Here is an 11190-nt window from a genome sequence, read left to right on the forward strand (position 1 = left end):
TCCTTCTGCCCCTTACTCCCTCATGTACACACACACTCTCTCTCTCTCTCTCTCTCTCTAAAATAAACAAATCTTTAAAAATAATTAAGTAAATAAAATAAGATTGAACCTGGAAGGCAACCCAGAAGTAATTGAGACCCAACAATACCTCCTTTTCCACAACACATGACAAAACTATGGTCCACAGATGTTTAAACGCTTTCCAGAATCACACATCTCATCGGAGGGAAGCCAGGGTCCCAACTCAGATCTGAATTTATCTTTCCATATTCCTCTTCCCAGTCTCCATAGCACTGTGACCGCCTGGTGCTATGGCCCTGTCTCCATGACACCAACGTCTGGAAAGAAGGGATGAAGGAGATTTAGGGGTCAAGCCTGCTGATATCTAGCTACACAGAGAGGTAGTCCAGACACTTGAGGCTGCAGGACGCGGCCACCACGATACCTACTCTCACCCTACTTGTTCAAGAACGGACAAGTCTCGACTGGTGTAGAGGTTAAGTCTCATGGTAACCCAAGCACACCTCCAAGGGAACAATAAAAGCCAGCTCAGGCAGGGCCCCATCCACAGGGCACCCCAGAGCCTCTGGGGTCCTGCACCCAAAAACAGCATAAAATGGGGCCAAAGTGGGGTGCAATTTCTAGACATCTTTCTGAACAGCAACATTAAGAGCAATCAGAACCAGGGTGGGAGAAGCTTTTGTTACTTTTTTTTTCTTCTCTTTTCCAGGGGTCAAAAGCCAATAATCTGACACTTATAAAAGTGTCAGCCCAAAGGGGAAGTCTCCTTGGAGGACACGCTAGCTCGCCCAGCATGTATCAGAAACTGAGATTCAACACCACGCTTTCTTTCTCTTCTTTCCAGCAGCCTCTGTTGCTCGTGGCAGATTTAATGGTGTGATTTACAGCACTGAGAGACCTTTGTCAGGGCCAGTAAAATGACAAACAATAAATATATGGAGCAGTATGTTAACAGCCCGCCACACAATACCTTGTCAGTTACAGCTTGATAGCGATACATTTTAATTTTGTCTTTCATAAAAATCTTGGCATGTATGCCTCATTTGAACACAGGCTTCCAAGTCAAGTGTGTCATCCAAGCATGCAGTTTATCACCCTCTATATTTTCTATCCTTTTCATTTAATGTCATTCCTATGGCAACAGACATCGCCCTGGAAATCATTTTCAAAACAGCTTATTTGTTGAAAGGGACTGGGTGAGGCTAAAATATGTGTTTGGCTGGGAAGAATGTCAGAGTGTGAATATGGCTTAGTTACATTAATCATATTCTTTGAGGACTTTGTGTAATCAGATACTTGAAGGAGGCGTATTGTGGGGTGGATTTGACATCCCCACCCCACCCCCAGCTTTTTATGGTTTGGCATTTCATAAGGATAAAAATAAGAAGAGCACACTTGCCGTGCCCTTCACATCAAGGGGTACACACTTGTTCATAACGCAGACGAGTCTATGCTTTTGGGGGCTCAGGCTGAGGGGTGGGTTATAATTCTAATGTTGATGTCGAGCTGCCACTACTCAGAGGAGGACTATACAAACCCATTTATTCGACACATCTTTATTGAGCATCTACTAGGTAACAGGCATTGTGCTGTGAAATTTGTTGTGGATGAAACGTTGTCTCTGTTCCCATGGAGAGGACAGGGTTAGACCTTAGACTCTGGTGGGGAAGACAGATGGCGAACAGGTTAAGAAACACATTGACTAAGTAGAGTTCTCTAGACACAGGGTCTGAGGTGAGGATTGTTGTGATTTATTAAAGACTCAATAAGCGAGTTTCACAAAGGATGTGTTAGGAGGTGTGGACGGCAGAAGAGGGCAAAGCTGAGTCTAGCCTCAGCCTGATCCCAGGGGAGCTCTGAAGTGTGAATGACCCAAAAGCTCACTCACCTTGAGGAGCTGCTTTTAGACTCAGTAAGGAGTCAGCCATTGGTTGCAAGCTGTCCTGCTGGGTCAGTGGGTGCCATCCCAGCCTCTTAGGCATCCCCTGGCTGGGTGGCTCCTGTTGGCCAAGAGCAATTCTAGGGAGAAGTGTGCAACTGTGGGCCGTTAGTAGTGAAAACATGCAGCGGCTGGGGAGTGGCCCCCCTAGTGGGCCAAGGTGATCTGGTCAGAGCCTGTAGCTTCCACTACATGTATAAATACCTATAATCCATTAAGTTGGTAGTAATGCTAGGAATAAAAGAGGATGGTCGGTGGTGGAGCAAGAGGTCATAAAATGCTTCCCTGAAGAGAAGACATCTGAGCTGATACACGAATGACAAACAGGACCCAGAAGCATGAACATCTAAACACTCTCTTTTGGGGTAGATGACACAACAAGGACAAATAGCCTCTGAATTTTGTGTTTGGGGGTGAGAGTGGGAGGCACCTGGGTGGCTCAGTAGGTGAAGTGTCTGCCTTTGGCTCAGGTTATGATCTCAGGGTCCTGGGATCAAGCCCCACATCAGGCTCCCTGCTCAACGAGGAAGCTGCGTCTCCCTCTGCCTCTGCCTCTGCCCCTGTTTGTGCTCTCTCACTCTCTCTCTCTCTCTCTCTCTCAAACAAATAAATAAAAGCTTTAAAATAAATAAATAAACTTATGAATTTTTTTAAGGGTGACAAGTTTAGGATAATGAGAAGCAGGAAGAAGGTTCAAGTAGATGAAGTGCCATGAACAAAGGACCGTGTGGTAGAGGGTCAAGTCAAAGGGACATGCAGGGGTCAGATGTATAGGGTGTGGCAGGCCCTAACAAGGGGTTAGAGTTTATCCTAAACTCCGGGGAGGGCCTACTACACATTATAAGCCAACCAGCATTAGTTATCCCAATCCAGAAATTAAACAACTAGCCTACATCCAACCCCTCCTAGCACTATGCTAGATAGTCTGAGGTCCTAAAGTAGTGAGTACATACCATGCACACAAGGAGATCATTTAGTTGTTGATTCACAAAGCAGCCCGCAAGAGCTTCCTTAATCTGTGTCGTGGATGACCTGTAGTTCTGATGGAATTCTGGAGCCTTTTCACCATGCATTATTCCCATATCTGATATTTCAGAAATACATTTTCCCCAAATGAGAATCTAGTGCATTTCCCACAGAGACAGCATTCCATCTGGTAGGTCCTCGTAGAACACTGCTCCCCATAGTATGATATGTGGACCATCAGCATGGTCATTCTGCTCAGAAATGCAGAACCGCAGGCCCCACCTCACACCTACTGAACCAGAATCTGCATTTTAACAAGCCCCCTTGCGACCCTGGGTGATTTGTATGCACATTAGAGTTTGGCAAACTCGTGTAGAATGTTGTTTCTATAGGAAAATATGTCCTGAAGTCCAATAACTCACCTATTAACAAACATGAGGAAAGTACAACCAATGTGTAATCTGGCTTCTGGCTTTCTGGGAAAAAAAAAAAGTGTTAAACTTTACTAAATAACTAGAAAAGGGAAAAGCACGTAAGTCCTTTTCTTTTTTAACCATCATTAAATAATTTATGCTATGCTTATTGTGTTTTTGCCACTTTCCAACTATCAGATTTGTTAGATTGAAGTATGGTTGAGACTCAACCATACTTACATTAGTTAAGTAAGTTAAGTAATAGTTATAAACTATTACATTAGTTTCATGGCGATTTGAAAAGTTTATAAATATTGCTACCATCGGTCACCATGCAACACAACTACAAGACCATTGACTATATTCCCTGTGCCAAATCTTTCACCCCTGTGGCTTGCTCATCCCATAAGTGGAAGCCCGTATCTCCCACTCATCCCTTCTGCCCATTTCCCAGTCCCCTCCTGGAAACTATCAGTTAGTTTTCTATATTTATGGGTCTGTTTCTACTTTTTTTTGTTGTTGTTTTTCTTGTTTGTTTTACTTTTTTTGATTCCACATAGAAATGAAATCACATGTATTCGTCTTTCTCTGTCTGACCTACTTTACTTAGTGTAATACCCCTGAGGACCACCCATGTTATCACAAATGACAAGATCTCATTCTTTTTTATGGGTGAATAATGTTTCATTATATATACACACATCTTCTTTACCCATTTATGTATCAATGAACTCTAGGGCTGCTTCCATATCTTGGCTATTGTAAAGAATGCTGCAAAAATATAGGAGTACATGTATCCTTTTGCAATAGTGTTTTCATTTTCTTTGGGTAAATACCCAGTAGTGGAATTACTGAATTTGTATGATATTTCTATTTTTAACTTTTGAGAAGATTCCATACTGTTTCCTAGGGTGGCTGCACCTATTTCCATTCCTACCAACAGTGCATGAGGGTTCCTTTTTCTTTACATCCCTGCCAATATTTTTTCCTTCTTATCTTCTAGCAATTCAGAGAGATATAAGGTGATTGTAATAGTCCTTTTCACAATTACTGTTGTATGCATGGACACCAGGAAGCTGCACGAATCCCTACACAATTCAAGAGATACCCTGTATGCAAAGGAATTTGAAGAAGAAAAGAGTGAGAAATACAGCTTTGATAGATGGTTTTGCAGAAAAGGAGACCTCAGCATTAGTCTATCTTAAAATATTATTTCTAGGAGGCAAATCTTCCAAAATGGTGGAAATTTGAAAATCTGCTCCTCCAGAAAGGAGAAGCAAAACTCAGCAAAATCAACTTTTTTAGAACCCCTGAAATAAAGACTTGCAACAATCCAAGGAGTATCTATTTAAGAAAATATTAGTTCTACAATATGATAATAGATATTACCCAAAAGAAGAGTCAGTGGTCAAATGAGAAACACCGGGCTTGCTATGGTCAGTTTCTCTGCTGCAGGACTTTTCAGAGCCTTTAACATGCTCTATCTTCATTATATAGTTATGAGGGTTTCCCCCAAACCTAATTGACCACAGATCCCTTTTATAGTGAGCTATTTTGCAGATCTAAATCTTGAAAAACACACTTTGGGAGATACGAGGTAAGATTCTGAGGGGAGATCTGAGGAAAAAGCAGGAGTTTTAGACAATGGAAGAGGCAGAGAGTATTAGAGAGTCATGCATAAGACAGTCCCCTTCCCCTGGAAGCCCAAATATTTTTCTAGAAGGTGTTAAGGAACTAGTTCCCAAGTAAAGTGGTGGGAAATTTGGAGTCTTTAAGGGTTGGATAGAGTAATTCAGGCTAAAGAGAAGTTTCTTAAACAAGTTACACAAAGTGCAAGCCATAAAGCAAAAGAATGATTAATTTGATGACATTAGAATTAAAATTTCTGTAAAGCAACAACAACAAAATTATGTTAAACCAAGTGATAGGACAAGCCAAGGGGAGCCTGGGTGGATCAGTCAGTTAAGCAGTTAAGCATCTGCCTTCAGCTCAGGTCATGATCCCGGGGTCTTGGGATGGACCCCCATGTTGGGCTCCCTGCTCAGCAGGAAGTCTGTTTCTCCCTCTGCCTCTGCCCTTTCTCTGCTCATGCCTCTAGCTTGCTCTTTCTCTCTCTCTCTCTCTCTGTCTCTCTGTGTCAAATAAATAACAATAACAACAACAAAAAAAACTTTTAAAAAAGACAAGCCACAGCCTACAAAATGATATTTGCAATGCACATAACCAATAAGGATAATTATCTAGAAAGTCTAAAGAACAAAGGATATGAACCTGTGATAAACAGAGGAGTACACCTAAATGATCTGTAAATATGTAAAAAGATGTTCAGTCTCCTCCAGAATTAGCAAGGAAGTACAAGCCAAATTAAAACCATAATAAATTTGACCCAAAAATCTAATCTCTGCCAAGACCAAATGCTAGTGGACAGGTAGAGCATGAACTTTCCTATGCTGCTGCTGATAGAGGAATAAAGTAGGATAACTATTTTAGATTTTGCAAAATTTAGAAAATTTGAAAACAGACATACACCCTACAGAAACCCATTTGTAAGCACAATGGGACTAGTCCAAGAGTGTTTGTTCTAGCACAGTTCATGAATTAGGGCTAGAGGTTTTCACATCGATAAATCCTAATAGAAGAACACATAGAGTATGAACCATTTATAATAGTTTCTTAAAATGTAAAACTATGCTATATATTGCTTATGGGTTCCTTTGCATGTGCTAACAATATAAAAACTTGCATGGAGAGCACCTGGGTGGCTCAGTGGTTGAAAATCTGCCTTTGGCTCAGGTCATGATACTGGAGTCCTGGGATTGAGTCCCCATCAAGCTCCCCACAGGAAGCCTGCTTCTCCCTCTACCTCTGTCTCTGCCTCTCTTTGTGTGTCTCTCATGAATAAATAAATAAAATCTTAAAAAAAAAAAAAAAAACTTGCATGGAACCAATCCTAGTGACATCTTGATCTCAGACCTCTTGCCTCCAGCACTGTGGGATAATAAATTTCTATTGTTTCACCCATCGGTTTATAGTACTCTGTTTTAGCAGCCCTAGCAAACTAATAGATTTTAAAATATGAGACAACTTTGAACAAAGATGCACTTTTGAAGAACATCCTTCAAGTTCTTGGACAGAAAGCAGAAATGACAGAAGCTACTGTTGGTGTCCCTTGGCTTTCAGACGTCTCACTTCAATTTCTGCCTCCACCTTCACATGGTGTATCCCTTTCCAGATCTCTGTCCTCTTTTCTTCTTGCAACGATACAAGGCATATAGAATAAGGACCCATCCTATCCTGTACGACTTCCTCTTAACTAATTGCATCTACAAAGACCCTGTCTCCACACAAGATTACATTCAAAGGCTCTAGAGGTTAAGACTTGAGCATATTATTTTTTTAGGGACACAGTTCAACCCACAATGAACATGTTCTCAATGAGAGGAAAGGGTGTCCACGTGGGTTAGAACAGTGGCAGATACTATCTAGTAGAAGCGGGGACCAGAGAAGGAGGAACTGCAGGATGAGAGCTACAACCACAGACTCCTCCCCCTAGCTACTGCCACAGCTGCATCAGAGGCAGAGAGACAGGGGGAGAAATACCCCTGCTTTTCCCTTCTTCCTGCCCTTTGATCCCCCACCAATGCCACATACCTGCCAAAACAACTGGAAAACAGCTGACAAAGGAAAACTTACCTGGGAAAGTCAGTCAGTCCTTTCCCCCATGTCCAGAGCACAAGGCTTAAGGCTGGACAACACCCAATCACAATTGTTCAAAACCTGTCAAGGCCTGCCAGGAACTAGTCACCCAGCTGGAACAAGAGGTAGAGCCGAGGGTATTTTGAAGTGGTGACCAAGAAATACCCAAATGGAAGAAAGAACGAGACAATCATGATCTTTCTCCATGGACACTTCGGTCTAGTAGATGAGAGATATGTGAAATACAATTTTAATTCTAATCTTTAATAAGTGCAATGAGAGGTAGAGAGTGATGGAGAGTAGCCACAGACCCAAAGAAAAAGTAGTGATTCAGGCAAGGCCACCTCGAATAAATGATTTTTAAACTCAGCATGAAGTAGGGATAATAGAGAGAGACTTTTGATCTACTGTGTACTCTTTATTTTGTGGAATTGACCACTTGCTTTGATTCATCTTGTTGTGTGGCCCCATAGCAGATTTATAACTTGGACAATAGAGCTTAAAGACAGTGGTAAGGTATTTTACAAAAAGAGAGAGAGAGAGAGACCTAAATATGGACTAGGGCCACCATTAGGGCACAGGAGAAAGTATATGAACTCTGGAACAGATGCAGGCTGGATCTGGCACCCACAACTATGAGATGTGGATTCTCAGGCATTTCATGAAAACTCCCTCAGAATCCATTTTCTTATCTTTAAAAGAGGGGTGATGATACCCAAGTTTCTGTTGTAAGTTTTGACAATGATATTCATAAATCGGATAGTACTTAGCAGGGATCAAAATAACAATAAATTGGGCAGCCCAGGTGGCCCAGCATTTTAGCGCCATCTTCAGCCCAGGGTGTGATCCTAGAGACCCAGGATCGAGTCCCAAGTCAGGCTCCCTGCATGGAGCCTGCTTCTCCCTCTGCCTGTGTCTCTGCCTCTCTCCCTCTCTTTCTCTCTGTGTCTGTCATGGATAAATAAATAAAATCTTTAAAAAATAACAATAAATTAATCCTAGATATTAAGAACAATTATAGTAGGTTTCATAGAAACGCAAAAAAAGTAGGGAGAAAGAAACCAGGGGGAAAAAGAGAAGAAAGAAAGAAAGAAAAGAAAGAAAAGAAAGAAAGAAAGAAAGAAAGAAAGAAAGAAAGAAAGAAGAAAGAAAGAAAGAAAAAGAAAGAAAGAAAGAAAGAAAGAAAGAAAGAAAGGAGAAAGAAAGAAAAGAGAGAGAGAGAAAGAAAGAAAGAAAGAAAAGAAAGAAGAGAAAGAAAGAAAGAAAGAAAGAAGAAAGAAAGAAAGAAAGAAAGAAAGAAAAGAAGAAAGAAAAGAAAGAAAGGAAAGAAGAAGAAAGAAAGAAAGAAAGAAAGAAGAAAGAAGAAAGAAAGAAAAAAAAGAAAGAAAAGAAAAAGAAAAGAGAGAGAGAGGAGAAAGAAAGAAGAAAGAAAGAAAGAAAGAAAAAGAAAGAAAAAAAGAAAAAAAAGAAAAGAAAAGAAGAAAAGAAAGAAAGAAAGAAAAGAAAGAAAGAAAGAAAGAAAGAAGAAAGAAAGAAAGAAAGAAAGAAGAAAGAAAGAAAAAGAAAGAAAAAGAAAGAAAGAAAGAAAAAGAAAGAAAGGAAAGAAAGAAAGAAAGAAAGAAAGAAAGAAAGAAAGAAAGAAAGAAAGAAAGAAAGAAAGAAAAAAAGAAAGAAAGAAGACACATGGTAGATTGGGTGAAAATGGAACAGAAGAAAGAAGAAATTAGCAGAGAGAAAACACAAGAAGCAAGAACAATCAGATCTCAAGGCTGGATGATTTCTAAGTCCCCATGCAGAAGGCTATCCACAGCCTGAAGCAACTCCTGGTGCCACCGCCCCTATAGAAGAAGTGCCAGCCAAGTGCCATCAAGCCCTGGGATCTCGTAGTAAAGAATCCGATATTCTTACCCAGAGGTTAGAGCACCTAAAACTCCCATGCAACCAGTCCCCCAAAGTTTGCAAAGACAAAAGGCAGCTGGACCACTCTTAAGTGAATCCTCTTAACCCCCCACTTCCGTCAAGTGTCAACAACTCACTAAATTCTTGGGCACCATGGGGCCCAGCTTCCCCAGGGTAGCCAGGCTGCTCTTTGCCTTCCATTAGTAGGGGAACTGCAGAAGGAACTGGAAGCCTGAACAGAAGGACATCAGCAGGGGGCAATGGGCAGAGTGGCCCACACAGGGATATGGACACCCAGTTTCCATTTCTGCCCAGCACCCGAGGAAAGGACTTGCTTTCGAACCATTATCACCCCAGCAGAGGGCAAGCGACCGATGAAAGGAATGCCCGCAACTTGCCAAAGTCAGCTACAGTGTGGCTGCCTTACTGGCACTGCTGGGATGAAGGCGAGGGAGGAACAGGCCTCAGAGGGAACGTCTTTCTTAAAAGGGAAGTGGGGGCACCTGGATGGCTCAGCGGTTGAGCATCTGCCTTCGGCTCAGGTCATGATCCCGGGGTCCTGGGATCGAATCCCACATTGAGCTCCCCGCAGGGAGCCTGCTTCTCCCTCTGCCTGTGTCTCTGCCTCTCTCTGTGTCTCTCATGATTAAATCGTAAAAAGGGGGGGGGGGTAGGGGGGAGTGGATGTGAGTTGAGATAACTCAGAAGAGGGATCACTCTGGGGGCAGCCTGGTTTTGGTTCCTAGCCACCATCCTATCCTCAGTGGTCTTATTGAAAATTCCTCCCCCTGACCCCGGCCTCCAGGCTCACCGTGGCCCACATCAGGGTGGGGCGACTTTCTACGAAGAAAACGGAGGTTGCAATGTTTGGCATATTAATTCAGAGCATATGGCCCAAAATATTGTTTGCTATGGCTCGTGGGCTTATGATATTTAATTTAAAATAGATTTTCCTAAATAAAAAAAAAAAAAAGAGAGAGAGAGAGACTTTATACAGATGGCCATTAAAAGCAAACCGTTTTTTTGCTGCGTGGCATTGTTAAAATACAATGTTTTTAAAGCATTTTATAGCTCCTCGGCCCTTTGGCAAGAACGGGGTGTTCAGAAAAGACGCAGGCTTGGCACAGTGACAAGGGGGCCCTGACGCCATTGTCACAACCCTGGCCTGCGGGCCACCTTCCTCTCCTGCAGCCCGATCTTCTCTGGTCTAGAAAGTCGCCTCCTGCGATCCTGGAGTCGTTTGCAGAGCCCAGAAAGTACGACTCCTGAGATCAAGGAGCCGTTGTGATGGCAGCGAACACTTGATGATGTCATTTCTTGTTAAAAACGAACAGATTGTTTCCACAGCAAACATCTAGCGAGTACAAGGCCAGGTGCTTTCCTATTTTCCATGTCTCCTTTGGTGTTAATGAGAGTATTTTAGGGGGGGGGGGGGGAGTCCTTCATTTCTCTCATTTCTTTTCCCTTTGACAATGAGGCCTGGGGTGGGGGTGGGGGGACCGTCCCAGAGAGGGTGTCATCCTGGAGGTGGATGCACAGGGGAAAATGGGCCGGGTGACACAGACAGCATGAGGAGCCCTGTGCTTCCTCTGCTGATCCAGGCGTATGGGAGCGGAGACAGAATGAAACCCCCTTTTCACTCCCCCCCACCACCACCACCAAGGACCATGCCACCCATCATGTCCGTCCAGCTTGCTCTCTCCAACCGGCTCCTTTTCACCTCGGGTCAAGGGCTGCAGACCCAGTGGGCCGAACCCACTAAGCCGCTTACCCCTGAAAACACAACAGAAAAGGACAAGGAGAAGGATGGGTGGTGTTAACTTACAGGCTCCTGCTCGACAGGAACAGCCCCAGCTTCCATGTTCCATCCTCCCCTTGAAACCAGCAACAGACTGGAATTCTCCGCTGGAATCTGATCGGGAGAGAGCACATACCTCGGGGTCAGGTCTGGGGAGTTGGCTTTTATGGTGCAATGGCAGTCGCTAAAGACTTTTGTTGGAAAAGCTGATACTTGAGAAATGGTTTCATATTAGTTTGGGATGGAAAAGAAAGCTGAGAGCACTTGCTGGATTGTCAGTAATCCTCGCTTCTGAGTGGCCAAGGAGAAACAGCCCACTTCCTGGTGGGGGCGCAGAGAAGTGTTGAGGTACGAAAACAATTGTTCTAAACACAGTCTCGTCTGTAATTAGGAATGCACCAGCCACGGCATATGGTTTGTTTTTCTAGTTCAGTAACCTTTAACAACACTTGTAATCT

At 43.0% G+C, this 11190-nt stretch overlaps 1 long non-coding RNA gene across 3 annotated transcripts in view; it reads right to left on the minus strand.

Moving 5' to 3' along the window:
- LOC140633026 (uncharacterized) overlaps positions 1–10957 on the minus strand; it is a 29786-nt gene extending 18829 nt beyond the window's left edge. The window contains exons 1-2 of one of the 3 annotated variants that reach the window (XR_012030658.1): positions 7033–7077; positions 3349–3402 (exon numbers count right to left, since the gene is read on the minus strand). This is a non-coding gene — a long non-coding RNA (uncharacterized lncRNA). Of the gene's footprint in view, positions 1–3348; positions 3403–7032; positions 7091–10759 lie in introns of those variants that run through there. The other 2 variants (XR_012030659.1, XR_012030660.1) reach the window with 2 other exon arrangements.
- Between the last annotated feature and the right edge of the window lie 233 nt (positions 10958–11190).

The sequence above is a fragment of the Canis lupus genome, chromosome 5 (genome assembly GCF_048164855.1).
Source record: "Canis lupus baileyi chromosome 5, mCanLup2.hap1, whole genome shotgun sequence".
Taxonomy (NCBI): Eukaryota; Metazoa; Chordata; class Mammalia; order Carnivora; family Canidae; genus Canis; species Canis lupus.